The sequence below is a fragment of the Chlorocebus sabaeus genome, chromosome 19 (genome assembly GCF_047675955.1).
Source record: "Chlorocebus sabaeus isolate Y175 chromosome 19, mChlSab1.0.hap1, whole genome shotgun sequence".
Taxonomy (NCBI): Eukaryota; Metazoa; Chordata; class Mammalia; order Primates; family Cercopithecidae; genus Chlorocebus; species Chlorocebus sabaeus.
This window is the reverse complement of record NC_132922.1, coordinates 10,472,648-10,493,845: the sequence shown is the minus strand read 5'-3', so window position 1 is coordinate 10,493,845 and position 21,198 is coordinate 10,472,648. Positions and strand designations below refer to the sequence as shown.

General features: G+C 45.1%; 1 protein-coding gene across 12 annotated transcripts in view; it reads left to right on the top strand.

The window, feature by feature from the left end:
* Positions 1–396: 396 nt before the first annotated feature.
* Positions 397–21,198, top strand: part of SGSM3 (small G protein signaling modulator 3) — a 36,492-nt gene continuing 15,690 nt past the window's right edge. For 11 of the 12 annotated variants that reach the window (XR_005243469.2, XM_073006694.1, XM_007975871.3 and 8 more), the window contains exon 1: positions 397–502. The gene's annotated coding sequence lies outside the window, so the exon portion shown is untranslated. Of the gene's footprint in view, positions 503–740; positions 991–21,198 lie in introns of those variants that run through there. The other variant, XM_073006691.1, reaches the window with a different exon arrangement.

Genomic DNA, 21,198 nt, shown 5'->3' with positions numbered 1-21,198 from the left:
TGTTTTCTTTAAGATTGGTTTAAACTCACGCAGACTCCAGCATCAAAACTACCCAGATCTCAGGTTCTGGGCAGAACATGGGACAACTGATGAAATGTCTGCTCAGCTGAAGTCAGACACCTGGACACTTAATGCCCTCTTTCCCTGGCTGGTGCTCAGTTTCATTTAAGAATCAGGAGATCCTGATGTTTGTAACCATAGCTTTAGTGGAAGCACAAGGGTTAGGAGTCCCTAGAAAGGTATGATGAAGCCTGGGTGGATGTGAGGATTGGTGAGACGGCAAAAGCATCGCTGTGCCTGCAAGGCCTTGGGACGGGGTCGCAAAGCTCCTGGCCGCGTCCCGCCAAGTGGGCGGGAACGACTACAGCCCCCAGCATGACCCGCGGCCGCCTATGCTCCGCCCCGCCACGCGTGCGCTTAGGCGCCGCTGAGCGCTGACTGGGTGCGAGCTGGGAAGCCGCTAACCTGACCCGGATTGGCGCTGAGGTGGCCCGTGGGGCAGGTGAGTGCGGGGACGGGAGTCAGCGGAGACTGAACGGCGCCCACAAGTTCCCCTCAGGCTGGGGTTGCGGGGCGTTTGTGGTCGGACTGTTTGACCGAGGGATGTACGGGCCAAAGGCGCCCACTAGAGAGAAGCACCGCCTCGGGCCGGAGAGCCGCCGGGCCGACCTTACTCGCGTCGCGGGTGGAATGGGGGCCGGGGACGCGGCGGGGCGGAGAGGTCGGCTGCGTACCCCGGACCGGCTGACCCTAGACGGCCGAGGCCACCTCAGGTGTTCGAGGCGGGAACCGGAATCCACCGCGCTGGCAGCCGGGAGCGGTTTTACAGAAACCGCGCCTGACGCGAGGGGCTTTTTAAAAAAGCCTGGCTGGCTCCGGCACGGGGACAGCTGCGGACTCCTCCTCAGGTTTAACTTGCGCCTTTCCCTTTGAGAGTCAGATCCAGGTGCAGAACCCGGGCTCGGATCCAGGCCGAGACCCGGAACACAGGTGTGTGTGCATTTTAGCACGGGGGAAACTGAGGCATACGTTAGCCAGAATCACCCGGTGTGGTTAGGATTGGAATTTTGAAAATTATTCTCATACTTAGTTTACTGATCTAGGCTCTTTTTTATTTGGAGAGAAAAAATGAAGCTGTTTCAAAGGTTTTCAGTGACTGGGTGACTAGCGTGTCTTCCAGTCTCGCGCAGCCCAGTTGGGGTGGGTTGAGGGCTTTTTATTTTGTGGTGGGATAGAGATATCCTGGAATATTCCGCACCCTTCTTGTTCTTAGTAAATTCAAGTCCAATCAGACTCTGCCTCACAAAAACTGCATTTTCAACTTCGACTCGTTTACTGGTAGTTTTCATGACAGGTTTGTAAGTACATACACTTCCCACTTTTCTTGCTCATCTTTTAGTTCCAATTCTCTCTGCACTCTAAACAACTGAATTACATCTTTGTTCTACATATTTCTCTTCTTGGTGATTAATTTGTAATTCTTTTTTTTTCTTTTCTTTCTTTCTTTTTTTTTTTAAAGACTGCGTTTCGCTCTTGTTGCCCGGGCTGGAGTGCAGTGGTGCGATCTCGGCTCACTGCAAGCTCTGCCTCCTGGGTTCAAGGGATTCTTCTGTCTCAGCCTCCTGAGTAGCTGGGACTACAGGCGCCCGCCAGCACGCCCAGCTAATTTTTGTATTTTTAGTAAAGAGGGGGTGTTTCGCTATGTTGGCCATGCTGGTCTCGAACTCCTGACTACAGGTGATCCGCCCGCCTCGGGCCTCCTAAAGTGCTGGGATTGCAGGCGTGGGCCACTGCGCCAGGCGGGATTAATTTGTAATTCTATAGATAGATATCTTTCCTGGCTTTTGATAGTTCTAAGTGAATGCAGCTTTTTCATCCCTAATTATCACAGTAGCCTGAGCTTTAGTTCTTCTCCGTGTCCCTTTTTAAGCGTGGAGGTTTGTGGTCTGGGAGGGGGAGGGGAGAGGGTGAGGTGTCTGTTGATCAGCTATGGGTAACAGGTGAACATTAACCAATGACCAGAACATTAAAAGGCTGTAAACAAACAATTGCTTCAATGTAAAAACGCATACCTCGTGAATTTGGAAACATATCAGGTTGATAGAAAAGTGAACTGGGGTAGAACCTCACAGAAATGAACCTGACATTAGGGTGAAATATTGAGAAGGGAAGTGAGATAATCATCTCTTTTATTTTACAGCCATCTTTCTGTCGCTAGAGTGGATGTAGGAACATCCTGCTGGCTCAGAAGCTTAAAAAAAGCTGTGTTTTCAGTTTTTCTCTTAGTTCTCAATGAAGGTTTTGGCAGGAGCCCAAAATCCTGTACCTTTGATAATTTAACATCAGTTTCATCTGCTTACTCTCCAGATAGCCTGTTATTCAGCTGGTGACGTCAGTAATTTTCCACAGCAGCCATTCATGAGCTCATGCAGACTGTCACAAGGAAATGGGAATAGCACAATGAGTGTTACAGAAGAAAAAAAGATCCTGTTTCTTTGCCATCACATATTATACACAGACTTAGGGAATCTAGACTAGAGCACAGGATATGTGGGAGGGGTTAGAACACCAGAGTGCAGGCTCCTACCTGTAGTAGTAATCATTGAAACCATTTATTGAATGCCTTCTGCTTTCCAAACACAGAATTTAAGTCTACCTGACTCTAAACTCCTCTCTTTTAACTGCTGTACTACCTTAACAACTGTGTTCAAGTATTTCTCATTCTTAAAACTATATGAAACTTTCCTGTGATCATATTTCCCTTCAAATTACTACCATTTCTCCTGCTTTTCCTTTCTAGACTTGTCCTTAAGAAGCAGACTCTATATTCTTCTCTAACATTTACTGCGTTGTTCATTGCAGTCTGGCTTCTACCCTCAACTCTGTTGAAACTACTCTCATGAATTCCTCTCAATGATTTATTGAGTATCTACTGTGTATATCATCTTCTAGATTTATAAAGACGGCTAAGACATGGTTCTTGCCCTCAGGTAGTTTAGGGATTAATGAGAGAGGGTAGTTTATACATGTCAATATATGTTTACCACTGATAGGTCAGTTGTGGTGTTTTGTTTTGTTTTGTTTTGAGACAGTCTCCCTCTATCACCAGGCTAGCATGCAGTGGGGCAATCTCGGCTCACTGCAGCCTCCACCTCCCGAGTTCAAGCAGTTCTGCCTCAGCCTCCTGAGTAGCTGGGACTGCAGGCGTGCGCCACCACACCCGGCTAATTTTTGTATTTTTAGTAGAGATGAGGTTTCACCATGTTGGCCAGGATGGTCTCCATCTCTTGACCTCGTGATCCGCCTGCCTTGGCCTTCCAAAGTGCTGGGATTACAGGCATGAGCCACCACACCTGGCCTGATAGGGTGGGGTTTTTTTCTTTTCTCTTTTGTTTTTTTTTCTGAGATGAAATCTCCCTCTGTCACCCAGGCTGGAGTGCAGTGGCGTGATCTCGGCTCACTGCAAGCTCTGCCTCCTGGGTTTACTTACTCCATTCTCCTGCCTCAGCTTCTGGAGCAGCTGGGACTACAGGCGTCCGCCACCATGCCCGGCTAATTTTTTGTATTTTTTTAAGTAGAGACAGGGTTTCACCATGTTAGCCAGGATGGTCTCGATCTCCTGACCTCGTGATCTGCTCGACTCGGCCTCCCAAAGTGCTGGGATTACAGGCGTGAGCCACCGCACCCGGCCAATAGGGTATAGTTTGAGAGTTGGGGAAGGAACACTTTATTGCGAAGATGTCACTGGACTGCCAACAGAGAGAGAAAGCTTAAATTGGTCTAGAGCGTAGTGTCAAGACTGCATGCTTAGGCTTATACTTTTAGGGAAAAGCTGTATCCACTGAGAGATGACATGGTTGAAAGATACAGTATAGGCTTTAGAGTCTGACAGACCTGGTAACTGAACCACAGTTTCTTCTTTGTAATATTTGCCTGCATTGTAAGCTCTATGAAAGTAGGGGCTTTGTGTTGTTCACCACCTCACCCCATCTCCTAGAACAGTGGTAGGTGAGCAATAAATATCTGTGGAAAGGGGCCCAAAGGGAGACCCTGTCTCAAAAAACTAGGAAAAAAAAAAAAAGATAACAGATCATTTCCCTTTTCCCTCTCGTGTTTGAATTTCGTTTGTAAATATCCTTAATTACGTGACTTGAGTATAGGGTTAAAGTCCAATTACCACTTTTTTTTTTTTTTTTTTTTTGTCTTTTGAAAACAGTATGGTAGTCAGGAGCACCAACAATGAAGTTCAACTTCTGGCACTACTGCTTGCTTCCTTGCTTGCCTGCTTGCTTGATTGATTGACAGCGTCTTGCTCTGTTGCCCAGATTGGAGTGCAGTGGCATGATCATAGCTCACTGAAACCTCAAACTCCTGGGCTCAAGAGATCCTCCTACCTTAGTCTCATGAGTTGCTGTGATTACAGGTGCATGCCACTGCACCCAGCCTAGCTTTACCGTTATAAACTTTGAGAACTTACTAGTTCTCTCTCTGATGCCTCATTTCTGTCACCTGCAAAAATGGAATAATTAGTGCTACTCATAATGATAGCTAATACGTATTAGGTGTTTGCTATATATACCAGTCACAGTTCTAAGAATTTTACTTGTATTAACTCACAATCCTCACATCAGCCCTGTGTATTGTTAGTATTATGCCCATTTACAGGTGAGGCAACAGTCACAGAAACAGTAACTTGCTGAAGATTGGAGGAGTGGAGTCAGGATTTGAACTTAGTCTGACTCTAGAGTTTACGCTCATAATCTCCACCTTCATAGTTTTTTGGTTTTTTTAATTTAGCATATAATCAAGAAACAGAGTAGTTTTGAAGATTAAATAAAATCTATATAAAATGGCTGTGACAAGCATTTACTGTATTAAGTACTACAGTTAGCTTCAAGTTTATAAAGCATTTTGCACTCATTTTCTTTGATTGTCATAGGAACAACCAAATATGTTTGTGAGCATCCCTGTCTGGCAGGAAGCAGGCACGCATTTGGTCACTTTCCCAGGCATGCAGCATGTGTGGAGACAGTACCCTGGTGTTGCTCCTCTGTATCTAGATCATGTGGAATTTGAAGCATCACATTTTGAGAGAATTTAGTAGACATAAGTTGTTTTGGCCATTCCAGCATCCAATCCAGGTTCTTCTGGGGATAACAGCTCAATTTTGCTTTGGAGAACAGTTCATCCCTGACCAACTAGGTGGTAGGCACATGGCCCAGGTCAGGCCAACAGATGTTAGGCAAATAGATGCTTTCCTCCTTTAATTTGAATCTTAGGTTGAATGACACAGTAATAAAAGTTCAGTAAACAGTTGCTGCTTCTTCATGACAACCACAGGCTAATTCCTAATATCTGGGCGCTAGAGCTGCTGTTGTTTTCAACCACCTGAGTCTTCAGCTTTTCCTCAGTTCTGGGTCCTACTACATATCCTTCCAGTACATTCCTGTCTTTCATAACTTAAGTTACCCAAAGTCAGTTTTGGTAGCTTGCAGCTGAGACACCCTTAACTTACTTTACATGGCATGAGATCATGTAATATAAGAGTTAAACTAGGCCTGGCGCGGTGGCCCACGCCTGTAATCCCAATACTCTGGGAGGCCAAGGCAGGCGGATCCACTGGGCTAAGGAGTTTGAGACCAGCCTGGGCAATGTAGTGGGAACCTACATTGTAGTCTCTATAAAAAAACTTAAAAAATTATTAATAGCTGGGCATGGTGGCATGTGCCTGTAGTCCCAGCTACTTGGGAGGCTGAGGTGGGAAGATCCCTTGAGCTTGAGAAGCCAAGGCTGCAGTGAGTTGTGATCGTGCCACTGCACTCCAGCCTGGGTGACAGAGCTAGACCCTGTCTCAAAAAAAAAAGTTAAAATCAGCTAAGTTTAACGTGAAGAGGAGAGAAATCTTGGAGAAGATCTGAGTATCTTCAGATGTCTGAAGTTTATAGAATACAAAGTACCCCTAAAAAGACCAAAGAGGAGATATTACTAGCAAATATATTTCTGCCCACGTTAGAGCCTAAGGCAGGGCTTTCCACAGGTGACAGACTGTCTTCGTACGTGGAGATAGATACATCCACTAAATTGTTCAAGCCAAGACAAGATGGTCACCTGGGAGGAGTAATGTGGGTTTAGTAATCTAATGGGGACTGGATGTGGTGGCTCATGCCTGTAATTCCACTGCTTTGGGAGGCTGAGGCAGGATGATCGCTTGAGGCCAAGAGTTTGAGACTACACTGGGCAACACAGCAAGACCAGCATCTCTACAAAAAAATAAGAAAAATTAGCCAGGCATGGTGGTGTGTGCCTGTAGTCCTAGCTACTTGGGAGCCCTGCAGTTTGAGGTTGTAGTGAGCTGTGATAGTGCCACTGCATTCCAGCCTGGGTGACAGAGCAAGACCATAACCATAATATGGCTGGGCGCAGTGACTGATGCCTGTCATCCTAGCACTTTGGGGGACTAAGGTGGGCAGATCACTTGAGGGTGGGAGTTCGAGACCAGCCTGGCCTACATGACGAAACACCGTCTCTACCAAAAATAGAAAAAATTAGCTGGGTGTGGTGGCGCATGCCTGTAATCCCATCTACTCAGGAAGCTGAGGCAGGAGAGGAACCTGGGAGGCGGAGGTTGCAGTGAGCCGAGATCACACACTACACTCCAGCCTGGGCGACAGAGTGGGACTCTGTCTCAAAAAACAGAAGAAAACCAATAATAATAATCTAATGGGTGGTTGTACTGAATGAACTGTAAAGTTCTCTCCAATTCTGAGATAATGATTCTCTTACTGAAATCTAAATCTGCAGACTCCGAGACCTAGAGTTCTTTCTAGAAGTTTTACCTGCTTTTCCTCACTTTTCCAACCTAGTCTCTTATATTCCCGCTTCAGCACCTATGTGCTGCTCTTTGCTTCAGACCTCTGCTTCCATCAGCCCCTCATCTTCTTCAAGTGTTTGCTCAGGTTTTTCTTACTGAGCCTCCCCTGGCCACCTAATTTAGAGTCGCAGCTCCTGAAAGTGCCTATTGCTCTTCCTGCCTCATTTTACTCTATAACACTATTCATCTGACATACAATATGGTCTCTTATTAATTTTTTAAGTCACTTCTTTCCCCTCTAGAATGCTGGGACTTTCAAAGAAGGGATTTCTATTTTGAGCACTTCTGTGTTCCCAGCACTTAAAACAGTGCCTGGTACATAATAGGCACTCAGTAAACATATGTTGATTGAATGAGTATTTCCTCAACACAAAGTCACCATTGGCTCTGCTTTGTGTTCCAGAATATCCAGCTCATGCTGTCCACTTTGTACCTTTTCTCTGTTGCTTCCCTTACTCGCTGGTGCCTTTCTCTTTTCCTCTTCCTTTTGGATCACAGCATTTTAAGACTAGAAGTCTGAGATCACTCCTTCATAAGGACCAGAGGTCCCTATGTAACACAGCTAGTTAATGAAAGATGTGGGGTGGAGGGTGACTGACTGTTGGATTGTTTATCTCTGTTAAACTGTGGTCCCCCTAAGTCTTGCTCAGTTCAGACCCATGCAGTGACTGCTGCAGAATATGCATATCCCTCAGTGAGTTATTAAGTAAATGTCTCCCTCCTTCATGTGAAGGGTTTTCCATATCAACCTGTAGTTATCTCTTTATTTCCTTGAACTTTGATAATATTTGTGATCTGTTCTTATTAAGGCAGGGTCTCACTTTGTCACCCAGGCTGGAGTACAGTGGCACCATCTCCACTCACTGCAACCGCCACCTCCCAGGCCCAAGCAATCCTGCCACCTCAGGTTCCCGAGTAATCTGGGACTACAGTTGGGCACTACCATGCCCAGCTAATTTTTGTATTTTTTGTAGAGATGGGTTTCTTCATGTTGCCCAGGCTGGTCTCAAACTCCTGGGCTTAAGAGTGATCCACCTGCCTCGGCCTCCCAAAGTGCTGGGATTATAGGTGTGAGCCATCGTGCTTGGCTTGGTCTCTCTCATTCACTGGCCTTGGATTGTTTGCTATTTTATGTGTCTGTCTGGTCAATGAAATTATGATCCCATGGACAAAGACTAAATGTTCCTACCACAGACCCTAGTCCTGAGTGGCGGTGTAATGTAGTAAGGTGCTGTCCAAGAGAACTTTATACAGTGCTGGAAATGTTCTTGTGTGACTATTAACTTTTTTTTATGCTGTGTGTGTATTTGTATGTGTGTGTGATTAAGTAATTACAATTATCTGTACCACCCAGGAATAATCAGTAAACATTCTGGCATTTCTTTATTCATTTCTTAATTGTATATTTTCTAGCTTTTTTTTTTTAAACCATGAGTGTCTATAATTTTTTTTTTTTTTTTTTCTGAGACAGGGTCTCGCTCTGTCACCCAGGCTGGAGTGCAGTGGCACTATCTCAGCTTGCTGTAACCTCTGCCTCCCGGGTTCAAGCGATTTTCCTGCCTCAGCCTCCTGAGTAGTTGGGATTACAGGCACATGCCACCACATCTGGCTAATTCTTGTATTTTTAATAGAAACGGGGTTTCACCATGTTGGCCAGGCTGCTCTCGAACTCCTGGCCTCAAGTGATCATTACAGGTGTGAACCACTGTGCCCAGCCTATAACTTTTATAATCATAAAAACAGGCTGGGCTCACACCTGTAATCCCAGCACTTTGGGAGGCCAAGGTAGAATGATCGCTTTAGCCTAGGAGTTTGAGACCAGCCTGGGCAACATAATAAGACCCTCTCTATAATAGTGAAAAAAATTAGCAGGGCGTGGTGGTGTGTGCCTGTAGTCCTAACTCCTCAGGAGGCCAAGGTGGGAGGATTGTAAGTTGCTGCAGCTTCTATTGTTTTTTTTTTTTGAGACGGAGTCTCGCTCTGTCGCCCAGGCTGGAGTGCAGTGGCCCGATCTCAGCTCACTGCAAGCTCCGCCTCCCGGGTTTACGCCATTCTCCTGCCTCAGCCTCCCGAGTGGCTGGGACTTACAGGCACCCACCACCTTTCCCAGCTAGTTTTTTGTATTTTTTAGGAGAGACGGGGTTTCACTGTGTTCACCAGGATGGCCTCAATCTCCTGACCTCGTGATCCACCCGTCTCGGCCTCCCAAAGTACTGGGATTACAGGCTTGAGCCACCACGCCCGGCCCAGCTTCTATTTTTGTAAATTATCTTTTCCCCCATTGATTCACATAAGCAATGTTTTAGCATGATAGTCATCCATATTGGGAAGAACCAAGTAATTAGGAAAGGTTATAGAAACATTTTACTAGTCTATATAAGCCATCAGAAAAGAGGCACAAGCTTTTTTTCTTCTTTTTTTCTTTTCTTTTTTTTTTTTTTTGAGACAGGATCTCGCTCTGTTGCCCAGGTTGGAGTGAAATGGTATGATTTTGGCTCATTGCAATCTCCACCTCTAGGGCTCAGGTGGTCCTCCCACCTGAGCCTCCCAAGTATCTGGGACTACAGGTGTGCGCCACCACACTTAGCTAATTTTTAAAATTTTTTGTAGTGATGAAGCTGCACTATGTTGCCCAGGCTGGTCTTGAACTCTTGGGCTCAAGTGATCCTCCTGCCTTGGCCTTCCAAAGTGCTGGGATAACAGGAATGAGCGACCATGCCCAGCTACAAGGCGTGTTAACAATACAAGATAGTACATTTAGGAACTGGAAATACAAACTGAAGTATTATATTATTACTCCAAATTTAAAAGGTAAATCTAGAAGCTAAATAACTGGAGTCCTTTAGTTTCTGGAAAAGAACAAATAATAAATAAGCATGAGAGCCCTTTGTTACTATATAACATATATGTAAACTATTGTGCAATTTGTTATAAGTTCATAATTCTTGGGGCCATGTGTGGTGGCTCACACCAGTAATACTAGCACTTTGGGAGGCCAAGGTGGGAGGATTCCTTGAGGCCAAGAGTTCAAGACTGGCCTGGGCAACATGGCAAAACCCTGTCTTTACCAAAAATATATACAAAACTAGCCGGGCATGGTGGTATGTGCCTTAGTCCCAGCTACTTAGGAGGCTGGGGTGGGAGGATGGTTTGAGCCCGGGAGGCAGAGGTTGCAGTGAGCCAAGATCACGCCACTGCACTCCAGCCTGGCAGACTAAGTCAGATCCTGTCTCAAATAATAATTCTTATTTTATATTATATATTTGTTTGTCTTTCTACCAGATCAGAATAAAAGCTCCACAAAGTCAGGATTTTGTTTTGTTCACTGTCCTGTCTAGGATCTAGACATGGATCTAGCCTAGGGTCTGACACAGAGTAAGCACTCATGATGTTAAAGAATGAGAGTGGTGCCTGCCATGTGAGGTCAGGATAAGTTTAGGACTCATCAGTCCGAAAAAGTAAGGGTTGAGAGGAGACTGAAATTTAAAATGGCATTATGTTAACATCTACAACATATTGAGCACCAATTCTTTCATTTATCTATTGCTATATACGGATAACTCCAGAATTTAGCAGCTTAAAGCAACAATAATCATTTTATTATTATCTCTTGCTGGGGGGTTGGTTGGGCTCAGATAAGTAGTTTTTCCTGGGGTATCTCAAGCAGTTGCAGCTAGACAGGACTGGAGTCATCTCTAAAGTTTCCTTACGTGTCTTAGGGTTGATGGTGGCTGTCAGCTGGGTCCCACCTGGGACTGTTGGCTGGAGCACCTATATGTGACCTCTCCATATTTACCTACCTCACAGCATGGCAGGTGTGTTCTAGGAGCTAACCTCCCAAGGGAACAAGATGAAAATGCATGACATTTTTATGACATAACCTTAGAAGCTACACAGTATCACCATATTGTCTTGGTTGAGGGAGTCACAGAGGTTTGCCTGGGTTCACGGGGAGTGGATGGGACCCCACTATTCAATGGGAGAAGTGTCATCATATTTGAAGAAGAGCATGTGAAATATGTTATATTGTGTTAGCCCATCTTTGGAAAATAGGGTCTCCATGCCAAGCATGTGCTAGGGGTTTTAAGAACTTTTTCACTTATTCTGCAGGTACCTGTTATCCTAATTTTACTGATAGGGAAGCTGAGGTTATGGAAGATGAATTGGCCACACAGCTAAGTGGCAGAGCAAGTTGTCAGGCCCAGACCTTCTTGCTCCCAGTGTAACACTGTATAAAGGTGAAGGTAGATCTCTTCACAAAGTCCTGAAATACTATGGAAGGTATATTTATGTAGGTTATAAAACAGGTAATTAAATATCTCATGAAACAGGTGATTACTACTTCAAACATTTATTAAATCCCTAAGTACCATACTAGGTGCTAATAAGGATTCAGCCCTTGAAGAGCTTTCAGTTTATAAATAAGGCACCCACAACTAGTAAAGTGAGATAGAAGTCAGTAGGAACGGCCCGGCGCAGTGGCTCACGCCTGTAATCCCAACACTTTGGGAGGCCAAGGCAGGCGGATCACGAGGTCAGGAGATCGAGACCATCCTGCTAACATGGTGAAACCCCGTCTCTACTAAAAATATAAAAAATTAGCTGGGCATCGTGGCGGGCACCTGTCCCAGCTACTTGGGAGGCTGAGGCAGGAGAATGCTGTGAACCGGGGAGGCGGAGCTTGCAGTGAGCCAAGATTGTGCCACTGCACTCCAGCCTGGGTGACAGAGCGAGACTCCACCTCAAAAAAAAACACACACACACACACACACACATATGTTTTAATGTGTTGTGGAATATAGTCAAATGAAACTATCCAACAAGTTGGAAATAACCTATGTTGTCATGGCTAGAGATAGAGATTTGTAATTTACCTATATGACAGTAACAGCTAAATCCCCATTCAGAATAGGAATGGACTAAAAGAAAGAAGACTGATGTGGGGAATGTCTTTTTTGGGGGCCTGGAGAAAGAAGAGGCAGTAAAGAAGCAGTTAAATAGAGAAGAAAAACCAATATGGTCTGTACCCTCAGAGTCATTGAACAGTTCAAGAAACCAAAGTAAGTCAGCAGAGTCTGATGCTTCAGGGAGTTTCAGGAAATGAGGCCACAGGAACAGGATTCCAAATAATAGCTAGGAAATCACTGGAGACCTTAGAAAGCAGTTTAGGTGGTGACAGAAGCTAGGGTGAAAAGCTTAAGGAGTGAGTTGATTGATGAAGCATGGGCACTTTTAAAAGTATAGCAGTGAGGCAGAGGGATAAGAGCTAGAAAGGTAAGTGGTTGAGTGGGTACAGGTATAGTTGCCTTGTTTTGTTTAATTTAGGGTTCAGGAGATCTGAGTATTTGCACTGGACACAAAGCCATTGGAGAAGAAAAGATTGAAGATGCACAAAGGAAAAGAGTATAAAGGAAATGGGTTGAAAAGTTCTTGTGGGTGGAGAAGTTACTCTAGGAAGGAAGATGACCACTTTCTCTTCTGAGAGGGAGGGCAGAAAGAGAAAACAGGTGAAAAGCAGTTTTGACATGGAGAATAAGGAAGTTGAGGAAGCTTAAGTCTAATAAGCTGAGCTTCGTTAAAGCTGGGGTACAGTCCCTCAGCTGGGAGTGAGTGGCAGCAGAGAGTAGTTGGGTATCAGAAGAATTATGAGAATGATTTGAAAGTATCACTGAAGGAAATACGATGTAAAGTCAATTAGAGATGAATGAAGGCTGCTGAGCAACCGTGAAGATAAATAGCATGTGGCTTGTTCCTAACTCTGTCCAGGAGGAACATGAGCAGAAAAAGCAGAGGAACAACTTTTTTCTTCAAGACGGGGTCTCACTCAGGTTGCCCAAGCTGGAGTGCAGTGGTGCAGTCTCAGCCCACTGCAGCCTCGACCTCCCGGGCCCAGGTGATTCTCCTATCTCAACCTCCTAGGTAGCTGGGACTACAGGCGCACACCACCATGCCCGGCTAATTTTTGGGGTTTTTTTTTTTTGTATTTTTAGTGGAGATGGGGTTTTGCCATGTTGCCCAGGCTGGTCTTGAACTCCTGCACTTAAGCAATCCACCTGCCTTGGCCTCCCAGAGTGCTGGGATCACAGGTATGAGCCTCTCCCAGCCAAGAGGAACTTAAATGGGGCTAGATGAGGCAAAAAGTTGTCGTTAATTCATGGTTAGTTCAGATGGTTGTATAACTTTTACAATGTAGGAATGAAGTGTATGGACCTGATTGTTGAAATCAGCATTATTAAGTATAAAATAAATATAAAGATATGGTCTGCTTAACCCTAAGGTTCACAGCAGTAGGAGGACAACCTCATGTGACATATCTTCTGGGATTTCTGTTGGTTGATGCTGATCCGAATGTAATCCAATGGGCCTGTGTCTATGCTGTTTCCAAGTTTTTGATTCAGTTTCAGATTAGAATAGTATAAATCAGAGACTTCTGGTCTGGCTATGCTGCTTTAAATCAGTCGTTTGACCTCTTTAGTCCAAGTTTGTTTGTTTCTCTCTCTCTCTCTTTTTTTTTTTTTTTTTAATGACAACTAGAGATGAGGTCTCGCTATGTTGCCCAGGCTGGTCTTGAACTCCTGGCCTCAAGCAATCTTTTTGTCTCAACCTCCCAGATTGTTGGGATTACATATGTGAGCTAGTGTGCCTGGCCCTTGTTTCTTTTTTTAAAAAATATGAGAGATGAACCCACAGGATCCTTCTAACTCTATAATTCATGACTTTGTGTAAGTCCCTTTGCCCTGCACCCCAGTACTAAAGAAGTTAATGGTCTCTAAATATAGGTGCAGATCTGTTAGAGAAGTTTGTTTGCTCTTATAAGAATTCTCTCCTAATTTATCTGTTTAATTTTGAATTTTCACACACAAAAAATTATTTAATATAGTTGCTTTGTGTCTTAAATCTGGCTGACTCCCACTAGGTCTGTCATCCCAAGTCAAGATACTTTGTTCTTGCACATGCACAGATAGCTTCATGATCTTTTCTGGAAATTGTCCTGCAAAGTTGATAACTAGAGTTGTGCTGGTCAGTGTGGTACAGCGAGACTGCTGAGGGGTCAATCCTGTTTGATATGGGCAAGATGCTTAAGCTCTCTGATCCCTGGTTTTCTCAGGTGTAAAATGGGGATAATGCCTGTGAGTGTGCTTAGCATGTGATGAATGCTTAATACATAATATTTTTCCTTCTTTCATAGGTTCCTTCTAATACCTCCATCTACTCAGTGCCACAGAGTATAATAGCATATATACTCTACAATACTGTATATACTCTAGTATAATACAATTACCATTCTTTAGGGTAATGTTATATAGCTATGTTCATATCTGCAAATGAAACATTTCTGGTAATTATATAGATGGTAATGACAAATAAATGACGTAAAGATGAGATAGTTTGTTGACCTCTGTCGTTTAATTATATGAAAAATAGCAACTTTGTTAACTATATTTATAATCTCCTCTTAAGTGCCCTAAGCGCCTATGTCAATATAAAACTTTCAATATAAATTTCTCAGTGGCCTTCTTTGCCAGTCAGCCCTTAAGGAGCTTTATTTTCCTCAAAAACTTCTGTCTGCTATTTTTCAGAGCTATCTGAAAGCTGAGTTGCCTTAACTGGTATTTATTTCCCTTCTACTTCTGAGGGGGTGGTTATCCCCCAACCCTGGTAGTGGGAATGACAGAAGGTCCATGCAGTTACCTTGCTTTTGCTCTCCTTATCCTTTCCAGAAACTGCCAGGCCATAAATATTAAATGAGTCATCCAGGGAGGGACTCAGGTAAGTGACCAGATGACTGGATGATTGATTACTCGATGTGAAGAACTAGAGGAGCTGGGCACGGTTTTCAGTGGGAGCAAGTCCGCGTAGGGCAGCTGAGTTGAACTCCTCTGCAGGAAGGGCACACGCATACCTGGTGTGCTGAATTCTAGGCTGAGGTTCCTGTTTCCCTGATACATGTCTCCAGTCTGTGTTCTCCCTTACACAGTCACACCTAAGTCTCGTCTACAGGAACACTCTATCTCTGTCACAAAGAAAATATTGACTCAGGGAAGGGTAAGCAGACCAGCTGCAAACCTTGTAGCAGGAGTGGAGTTCAAGGTAGAGTGTGATTCTTAGAGTTACTTTGCTCTTCTGCTGATGCCAGTTTTGGGGGAGGCAGCTGAGAAATGTGTATGATACTATGGATGTTCACCTCAGATGTCCTTGTCATAAAGGATGACATAAATGATCAACAAAAATTACTAGGGTAACTGGAGGGGGAGTGAGTGCTAGAAGTTTTGTGCCACTAGCTGCTTCATCTTGGAGTTTGGTGGGGTCCAGGCTTCAAGGCTGTCTTTACATACTGCTGAGTAATTGCTGTATTTAGCAGCATTCTGAGAGAACACAGGTGGGTTCCAGGATAACATTGCCAAAGCATAAAATGTGCATTGGAGGCAAGTGTGAGGCAGGTGTTCACAGATGAGGCTGCAGGGAGTAGCGGGGCTGCTAGGTCATGCAGGGTCTTATAAACCAAGTTAACCAATTTGGACTTTAAAGCAAAGGGAAGGTTTTAAAGGAGGGAAATGGTCAGTTGCATTTTGAAAGAATTTCTGTGGCTGTGGGGTAGAGAGTGGATGGAGGGAGAGTGTGGATGGAGGGAGAGTGTGGATGGAGGGGGAGAGTGGATGGAGGGAGAGTGTGGATGGAGGGAGAGTGTGGCTGCGGGGTAGAGAGTGGATGGAGGGAGAGTGTGGATGGAGGGAGAGAGTGGATGGAGGGAGAGTGTGGATGGAGGGAGAGTGTGGATGGAGGGAGAGAGTGGATGGAGGGAGAGAGTGGATGGAGGGAGAGAGTGGATGGAGGGAGAGTGTGGATGGAGGGAGAGAGTGGATGGAGGGAGAGTGTGGATGGAGGGAGAGTGTGGATGGAGGGAGAGAGTGGATGGAGGGAGAGAGTGGATGGAGGGAGAGTGTGGATGGAGGGAGAGTGTGGATGGAGGGAGAGAGTGGATGGAGGGAGAGTGTGGATGGAGGGAGAGAGTGGATGGAGGGAGTGTGGCTGCGGGGTAGAGAGTGGATGGAGGGAGAGAGTGGATGGAGGGAGAGAGTGGATGGAGGGAGAGTGTGGATGGAGGGAGAGAGTGGATGGAGGGAGTGTGGCTGTGGGGTAGAGAGTGGATGGAGGGAGAGTGGATGGAGGGAGAGTGTGGATGGAGGGAGAGAGTGGATGGAGGGAGTGTGTGGCTGCGGGGGAGAGTGTGGCTGCGGGGTAGAGAGTGGATGGAGGGAGAGTGTGGATGGAGGGAGAGAGTGGATGGAGGGAGAGTGTGGATGGAGGGAGAGTGTGGATGGAGGGAGAGAGTGGATGGAGGGAGTGTGTGGATGGAGGGAGAGTGTGGCTGCAGGGTAGAGAGTGGATGAAGGGAGAGTGCAGGCAGAGATTCCAGTTGAGAGATGTATAATAATCATGATGGTGAAAAATGACTACGGCCCCAACTAGAAAGTAGCAGCAGGTTGTAAGAGAAAAGGAGGCTTCAAAAACATTAGGAAAGGCCAAATAGTTGAGGGGTGAAGATGGAAAAATGAAGAATCCATTAAACATGACCCCCAAGTCCTGCCTGGAGAAAGTGGGTAGGCAGGTTGTAATGGCAATAGAACCACTGAAGGAGGACCAGGTTCATGAGGAAAGGTGATAAGTTAACTTGGAGAGCGGCAAATTGGAAGAATATGGAGGAGCTGCCCACCAGCTGGATGTGCTGATCTGAGGTTCAGAGAGAAATGCATCGTGGAGCTAGAAATCAGTTATCTGCCTGTAGATGTTAATTGAAGTTGTGAGAGTCACCAGGAGCTCCAGGAGAGTGCAGAGAGCTAGAGGAGAGTCGAAGGCAGAACGTTAAGGCATCTGAAGAACAGGCATAGGAGGAGGAACTGGAAAAGGAGACTAAGAAGGAATCAGAAAGCCGGGAGGAAAACCAAAGGATCCTGACACATAGACACCCAGAGACACTGTGTGTTAAGGAGGAGGAAGTGATTACAGATAAATGATACAGAGTGGTCAGGTGTGGTAAGAACTGCAGTGTAGGCCAGGCGCGGTGGCTAACACCTGTAATCCCAGCACTTTAGGAGGCCGAGGCGGGCGGATCACAAGGTCAGGAGATCGAGACCATCCTGGCTAACACGGTGAAACTCCATCTCTACTAAAAATACAAAAAACTAGCCAGGCGAGGTGGCAGGCGCCTGTAGTCCCAGCTACTCGGGAGGCTGAGGCAGGAGAATGGCATGAACCCGGGAGGCGGAGCTTGCAGTGAGCCGAGATCGCGCCACTGCACTTCAGCCTGGGTGACAGCGCGAGACTCCATCTCAAAAACAAACAAAAAGGCCGGGCGCGGTGGCTCACGCCTGTAATCCCAGCACTCTGGGAGGCTGAGGTGGGCAGATCACCTGCGGTCAGGAATTCGAGACCAACCTCAACATGGGGAAACCCTGTCTCTACTAAAAATACAAAATTAGCCGGGTGTGGTGCTGCATGTCTGTAATCCCAGCTACTCGGGAGGCTGACGCAGGAGAATTGCTTGAACCTGGGAGGTGGAGGTTGTGGTGAGCCGAGATGGCGCCACTGCACTCCAGCCTGGGGAACAAGAGCGAAACTCCATTTCAAAAACACAAAGAACTGCCGTGTAGTCATTAGATTTAATGAACTTCAGCTGTGCTGGATTGACTCTAGCCCCAGCTCACACTGAGGACACTAATAAAGCAGATATGTGAAATAGAAAATAGAACTCATTATTGGCCATTTCATAGATACAGAACAAGTCATCTAGGAAAAAAAAATCTAAACTTTGTAGAAGTTCCTCATACTCATTTCATTTTTAAATGGGGGGCACCCTAATCTCTTGCTCTGTGATTCTCTAAAAGTCTTTAAAATTGTTTTCATGTTTAACTTTGTTTGCATAGGTAATAACACTGTTCAAAATGCAAAAGGTACAGAAAGATTATGAAGTAAAAGTCTCCCTGCTGCCCAGTTCCCCCCACGTGTAGCCTTCTTTATTTCATATGAAAATCTCTCCCCTTTTTAACAAGCATTTTCACATTCTTCTCACTCTCCTTGCTTTTTTTACTTAGCCCCTATCAGTGACAGCTGCACACCATTTTATTATATATACGGTAATTAAACAGTCCTGTATCAGTGGGTATTGAGGTTTCCTAATATTTTGCCATCTCATATTTTGTTTTCAAAACCAGTGCTATAGGGAGTTAAGTTGTATATGGATCATTTTGCTGGCACGTAGGATAAATTTCCAGAAGCGGGAATTGCTGGGCCAAAGAACCTCTGAAGGATTTAATTCAGTTCTGTTTATTCGAGTCCCTGGCACTTAGCATGCAATGAATGGTAGCTATTAAGATATGTATAGACGGGTTGGTTGGGGGCCCAGAGGAATAGGGGCACCGAACACAAACTAAAGGCAGGGGGAGTATCAAAGAAGGCTTCTTAGAGGAGGCAGTACTTGAGCTGTGCCTTGAAGAAGTCAGGTAAAGTGGAGGGCATTATGAGCAGGGGGAGCAGTAGAGAGCCCAAGGCACAGGAAAAGAGCGTGTTGTACATCAGGACCTTCTACGAGTTTGCTGTGCTCATTCACCAAACAGCCCCTGCCACATGTCAGCACTGGCCTAGGTACTGGACATGGGACAGATACACATGTCCATAAATTATAGTATCACATGAAATCAACAGCAGCATGTACAATGATTAATTCTTTTGGGGAAGGAAGTAGGGGATATGGAAGTTGGAAAGAAAGGCTTGTTAGAGGAGGCCACATCTGAGCTAGAATTTGAAAGAATAATGGTCAAAGAGGAATTCAGGTCAGTGGTTCTCAAAAAGTGTGTTCCCCGGACCAAAGGCATCTGCATCACCTGGGAGAGGCAGTCTCAGGTCCTACTTACACCTGCTGAGTCAGAAATTCAGGGGCTGGGCCTCAGCTGTCTGGGTTTGAGGAAGCCCTCCAGGTGATTCTGATACACTCTGTATTTTGAGAACCACTGATCAACTGGGTGTGTGACTCATGCCTGTAATCCCAGCACTTTGGGAGGCTGAGGCAGGAGGATCCCTTGAGCCCAGGAGTTTGAAACCAGGCTAGGCAACATAGTGAGATCCGGTCTCTACAAAAAATAAAAAAAATTAGCCTGGTGTGGTGGTGCACACCTGTAGTCCCAGCTCAGGAGGCTGAGATGGGAGGCTTGCTTGAGCCTGGGAGTTCAAGGCTGCAGTGAGCTCTGATCATGCCACTGCACTCCAGCCTGGGCAACAGAGTGAAACCCTGTCTCAAAACACAACACAAAAAGTTGTGTTAGTGTAATTACAAGACTCAAGAGTCCAGAGCTTCCTTTGCCATGATTAGCCTGTTGACTGTGTTTATAATCCAGAGATTTCCTTTGCCCTGAAATTTATCCTGCAAGGACTTAAGTTTATCATTTGTGTTTGCATCTTACTGTATTCTCAGTAGAAAAGAATGGTCCTGTGCAGAGTGCCCAGAAGTGCTTCTGAGCCTTGGGCTCTGACAGCCAGTGTCTCACCCAAACCCAGCTCTGGCTGGGCCTGGGAACCAAATGCCTGGGCTGTGGTGAAAACTCAGGAGACGTGGAGGCATATCTGTAAAAGCAGATTTGTAAATAGCATTTTTCCACCCTAGAGCCTGTTTTGCAAATTGCTGCACTTTTCTGGTGTCCTTGTTTGTATCTCTTTTCCTTTAAACTGCTTTTAGTGGCTTTTGCTTTTGGAAAAGTATTTTATTAATACTTCCTGATAATAGGGAGCAACTGCAACCCAGATGAAGAGAGACACCTGGGGATTTTATTTAGCCTTAAAAACTATCAACCCAAACCAGTGGCTTGGAAACCTGAGTTTCAAAGTGTTGTCAGTTTTTTTTCCAGTGATTATTCCAGTAATTATTTAGACTATGGCAGGGGAAGGGGGCTTGTTACAGTAACTCGGAAAATTACAGGCTTTTTTTTTTTTTTTTTTAAGTGGCTGAGGAAGTTCCTGATTTCACAGGTTGCTAAGACGTCAAATTCATGCAGAGCTGTGTTAGGAAACAGTTACAAATGAGAGAGAAGGGGATCCTTTTCACAGTTCTGGATAAGCTATTTCTAATTGTTTACACTTTTTTTCTTTCCTTGGTTTTGTATAAGCATTAGATCTCTGCAGAGGTGGATATTTAAGGTGGGGAGTAGTAGCAGCTCTGCAGAGGAAAAGAAAGGCAAGATGGGGAGAAGCTAATTCACTGTTGTCAGTACTCAGCCTCACTGGTGGTCCTCAGAAAAAGCTCAAGGAAGATACCTTCTTACTCTAATGTTCTACTATACTTAAACTATAATTATTTTTAAAATTGAGATATAATTCATACACCATAAAAGTGACCCTTTTAAAGTGTATAATTTACCAGTTTTTAGTACATTCACTATGTTATGCAACCATCATCAGTATCTAATTCCAGAACATCTCCGTTAGCCCAAAAGAAAACTCCGTTACCCATTAGCAGTCATTTCCCATCCGCCCTTCCCTCAGCCCCTGACAGCCATTCATCTGCTTTCAGTCTATGGATTTGCCTTTGTTGGGCATTTCGTAGAAATGGAATCATACAGTATAGGCAGCCTTGTGACTGGCTTCTTTCACTGAGCATAGTATTTTCAAGGTTCATTCATGTTATAGCACATTCCAGTATTTCATTCCTTTAATGGATGAATAATATAGTTCATTGTCTGCATATGCTACATTTTGTTTATCCATTCATCAGTTGTTGGACATTTGGGTTGTTTTCACCTTTTCACTATTTTACTTTTTTTTTTTTTGAGATGGAGTCTCACTCTGTTGCCAGGCTGGAGTGCAGTGGCGCAATATCAGCTCACTGCACTCCACGTCGTGGGTTCAAGCAATTCTCCCACCTCGGCCTCCCAAATAGCTAGGACTAAGAGGCGCCTGCCACCACGCCCAGCTAACTTTTGTATTTTTAGTAGAGACGGGGTTTCACCATGTAGGCCAGGCTGGTCTGGAACTCCTGACCTCAGGTGATCCGGGTGGTCAGATTTGGGTGGCTGCCTTGGGCCAACCAAAGAGCTGGGAGTATAGGTGTGAGCCACTGTGCCAGGCCTATACATTTTTAAATGGTCGAAGTCATATACTGTCTTCATGCTAATGATTCTACTTTTCTTGTATTCCTTCTTCAACCCACTCCAGTTGGACCTTCACCTTGACCATTAAAATTAAAAGCTTTTTTCAGGATTACAAACAACCTTCAGCTTGCTAAGCCAAGGACCAGTTCTCTGTCCTCATATTGATTGACACAGATGATCACCCACTCC